Below are 5,000 nucleotides of genomic sequence, written 5' to 3'. Positions count from 1 at the left end.
GTCTCCCGCGGCGACCCCCCCCGTCCCACTGTACATCTGCCTGCTAGAGGAGCCGGAGAGAGAGAGAGGGGGGGGGGGGGGGGGGGGGGGGGGGGCTGCTCCTCTCCTGACTGGAGGATGAACTCAGCGCTGGGAAGCTGGCGCACGAGCAGACCATCGATCATCCCCCCGCAGGACGAGCCAGGGGCAGACGGCGGAGCAGCCTGGTGGACGAGGTGAGTCGAAGGGAGGGGAGGGGAGGGGGAGGGGAGGGGAGGGGAGGGGAGTCGCCGGTAGGAGGAGGCTGGGGGGGAGATCCCGTGGCTTTGATCCTGGGCTTGTCCCTGGTCCGACCAGACTTCCTTTCACCATCTGCAGCCCGGCTCGCTCACCTGTCTGGCTGCGGCAGGGCGGCCACGGCCCTCCTTCAAGTGCTATTGCTTCCTTCCCCCGACAATAGAAACCTCCAGAAAAGTAGAAGTACCCCCCCCCCCCCCCCCCCCCCCAGCCCGAATCACAGGAAGTGATGGAATGGGGAAACGTAAACAACAACACTAGTATTCGCACCCGCACGGCGGGGAAGCACCACAGGCTAAAGGCTGTGAAGACCGATCGTAGAGGGTTAACGTGCACACTAATGACAGTGTGTGTGTGTGTGTGGGGGGGGGGGGGAATAACCATGCCCAATACGCATGCACTTGCACGTGCACACTTCTGTAGGATTATTGCCCTTCATTCCTCCAGCTTTATAAAAGAAAACTCTAAGAATCTAAGCTCACATGGGCATGAGCCTGCATGGGCAGCATCGTGGGTTGCCTGTTGAGGCCGGGATGGCATCACTACGTCTGTATGTCTAGCTCTGCTGTCAGTCAAGAGCAAAGGCAATGACCGAGAATGAAACTAACAAAAGAGAAAAGAAATGAAAATGTGCTTCCTGTTGTTGAAAAGATTTGTGGTCCGGTGGCATTTCTGATTCACAACTTTACTGGTACCTTTCTTTAAATTCCCCTTACTTGGCACACACACCCTCTTACTCACTCACTCACTCAGACGGTAGGACTCACTCACTCAGACTTGTGAAATTTCTGCTTTTTATTCCTTAGTTGAGTAATGATGCATGTTCAGAAGAAAATAACACTTTTGTGAATAATTGAATCTGTTGTCTCCTCCCTGGCAGTTGAGTCACAGAGAGGATATTCTTATGGGTGGCTACAACATCGGCTGAAAACAGCTCTGTAATCTGAACCCCGCCATCATTCTGGAGTGAATGCATTTGAGTTAAAACCCTAAGCTCCTGTACTCGGCGTCTCGAAGAGATAAGTCTCTCCGTATTGCCGCCGTGTGTCCTTATTCGCTCTGCTAGTTGTGGTTCAAGTGTTTAGCTAACAGTGGAGCAATAGCCGACCACAGCCTCAGTCACTGTCAGTGGACTGTTGCCCTTTTACTCGCTTCATTATTTTCTGAAGAAAGTTGCCCATCCACAGAATACACTCAAAGCTTGTGCAGATATTGCCCCATTGCCTGCATAAGCCAACCGCTATGATACATCAATACCCGTGCCCAAGTCTCGGAGAGTTGTTGAATGTAACTCTGTGGTTGAACTTCCTTTTTGGTTGGGGAATGGACATCGTGTCATGGGTGACGAATCGGACACCTTTTCCTCCTCACCGTTTAACACAGCCAACAAGGGCGGCTGTACGCTTCACCAGCGCCAGAGAGAGAGACACACAAGGAAACGCACAAACAAACCAAACCAAACAAAACCTGTTTCCCACGGAGTGGCAACGGCCGTTGCACACATGTGGCAGAATCTGACTAATACCTCAGTGCTCACATGCCCCCCCCCCCCTCCTCCGCTCCTCACCCCCCTGGGTCCCGACAGACTCTTGCCCCGGGGCTCAGCTCAGGGCCCGTGGTCCACCAGTAGCCCTCCTCCTTCCAGCACCGTCCCTGCGTAAACACAGCCAGCCCGTTCCCAGCCGGGCCGCGGACAGTCGGGCTCATCTGGGTTTTTCTAGTACCAACACGGCCAGCCCTGGCTCCAGGTTCTCCAAACACTGGGTCCTAGCAACTGTGGACCGCGGCCCTCGGTCAACAGCACAGCCCACCCCCCCCCCCCCCCCCCCCCCCCCCCCCACCCTCGCCCTCACACTTGGGTCTGAATAGACGTATACATACTCCTCTGTGTATGTACACCCGCATCCAGCACACACACATGCCAGCGATTAATATGGTGCGTTCATTGCGTGTTTGCAGTAAACGCTGAGTTGAGTTTTTGAGGCGCCTAAACTTGTACACACAAGCGTTACGGCAGCGGGCGCACCGACGCCAAGATACACAAGACGATACAAAACTCACAGGTCCACTCGGAGGCTGCCAATCTCCCACGCCCCTGCTCCAGCGACAATGTGTCTCGCGGCCAGGGGGGCGGTTCTCGGTCACTGGCCCCCCGCCGCTGCCCCCTGCTAGACAGGGGGGTTAGGGTTCTGGCAGCCCACAGGAACAACACCCTCCATGACCAGCTCACTGTTATGATAGCACGGTTCTGAAAGTACATGTTTTGATCCTGGGTCTGGGCCGGGCGATGCACAACAAGGTCACTGTCAGAGCCTCAGTCGCTGCGCCACAGGCCTGTCCCGTCATGTTGTCCCGTGCAGCGTTTTTGTCGTGAGGCTCCCCGGCGGACCGACATAGTGACACGGCATTAATGTGAACCCAACAAAGTCAAAGCAAGACTGTCAGGGTTACAGTAGCTCAGGAGGCAGAGTGGGTTCGCTGGTAACCGGAAGGTTGCTAGTTAGATCCCCGGCTCGAGGGTCGAGGTGTCCCTGAGCAAGACGTCTCACCCTGAATCCTCCTGACGAGCCGGCTGTCGCCCTGCATGGTGGACTCCGCCGTCTGGTGTGTGAATGTGTGCATGAATGGTTGTGAGTCTCTTGGATAAAACAACAGCAAAATCCCCTAAATGTAGATGTTAATAAAAAAAAGCTTGCATGTCCCACCCTGGGCGGAGAGGAGGTGGGCTGCAGACGGTCAGTCTGAGGCCCTCAGGTCGGCCCTGGCATGCATGGAGACGGTGTATTTACGAGAGTGTGAGTGACGCGGCGGAGGGAGCTATTAACTGCAGATAGAGCAGAGCTGGAATCCAACGCACACGTGTGGAATCTAGACTGGCACATCGTCTGTCTGTCCGTCCATCTGTCTGCCTGTCTGTCTGCCCGTCTGTCGGCAGGTTTGACACGGCAGACTTGGTGCCCGGGATGCAAAGCCCTTCGCACATACACTATCTCACACACACACACACACACGATTGTGTGGATTGTTTAACGGGAAATAACCTATTGTTATTTGCACGCAATAAACGGCTTGTAAAAGCCGAGCTGCTGGCAGGACGCATCGTGTTTATTCTTAGGCTTTTAAAGGGTTTGAACTATCACTGTTATTACTGTTATTATATGTTCCTGTCCCCTGGGAGAGACCCAACACAAACACAAACAGCAAATCATTAAATATTAGCGCATTTCTATTGACAGCAAAGTCTTCCTCCCGTGTAATTCAGCAAGTACATGTATTGTTAGCAATTCAAGCATTTTAAGTTCTGATTAGCTGGAGGTACAAAATCCTGATAACCACAACCAATGTTACATGAAGGCATTTAATTGAATCTAACTCTCAGTGAGTCATGTTCCCATTGTAAAGGAATTTCCTCCAATGAGCGACGTTGAAGTTATTCCCTCTCCGACCGGCCGTGGCTGCAGCCGTAGGACAACAGAAGACTCCTGTCCCTGTAGTAGAATTAACTATGCGCTGACCCTGGACCAGCTGAGTGCTCCAGCCTGTAACTCGTACACATTTATCTGACATTATCTTGATGGGATCAGCAGCTTCTTGGATGTACAACATCACTGACAAATCCACATTCCAACTACACACACAACCACAGATATGTCATTATCTCCTCCCCCCCCCCACACACACACCTCTCCTTCTCCATTCCTCTCTATCTTCCACACACACACACACACACACACACACACACACACACATTCACAAAAACACCCACACCCGCACAAAGACACACACACACACACACACACACACACACACACAATCAACCCCCCCCCCCCCCCCCCCCCCCCCCCCCCCCGAACCAGATACCACTATCTATTTCCAGCACAGCCCCCCCTCAGGCATTCTAATCTTTTAATTGAATCTTTTGTAATTATAATGAAATAAGTGCAGACTTCCATCAGGGTACAGAATGATCAGCCACAATGTGCCGGTGGTCACTAAAGGCTCTCTCCCGCCACACTGATACTTCGCCGTCTCAATTAGCGTCTCACTTCACATCTGATCAGCACATTAGGGGGGGGAAACAAAGGCCTGTGTGCGAGTGTGTGTGTGTGCGTGTGTGTGCGTGTGCATGTGTGTGTGCGAGGGCACGCTTTGACGCATGTTTGGCTCGCCGGCGACACGTCGGCGGACCCCCGCGTCCCAGACACACATCTCTGGCCAGCACCAACACACAACAACTCGACCAACGGTGAGGATGGTACGCCGGGCGGTGTGAGCTCTCACACACACATCAAGCTTACTAAACACACACACACACACACACAGACACACACCACACTCACAACACACACACACACACCACACAGACACACACCACACTCACAACACACACACACACACCACACAGACACACACCACACTCACAACACACACACACACACACCACACAGACGCACACCACACTCACAACACACACACACACACCACACAGACACACACCACACTCACACACACACACACACACACCACACAGACGCACACCACACTCACAACACACACACACACACCACACAGACACACACCACACTCACAACACACACACACACAACACCACACAGACGCACACCACACTCACAACACACACACACACACACCACACAGACACACACCGCACTTACCGTACATACAAACCACACAGACACGCATAGGCACACACACCACAAACA

Source organism: Gadus macrocephalus, chromosome 1 (assembly GCF_031168955.1).
Source record: "Gadus macrocephalus chromosome 1, ASM3116895v1".
NCBI classification, from domain to species: Eukaryota; Metazoa; Chordata; class Actinopteri; order Gadiformes; family Gadidae; genus Gadus; species Gadus macrocephalus.
The sequence above is the reverse complement of the archived record's forward strand: the minus strand, read 5'-3'. Positions refer to the sequence as shown.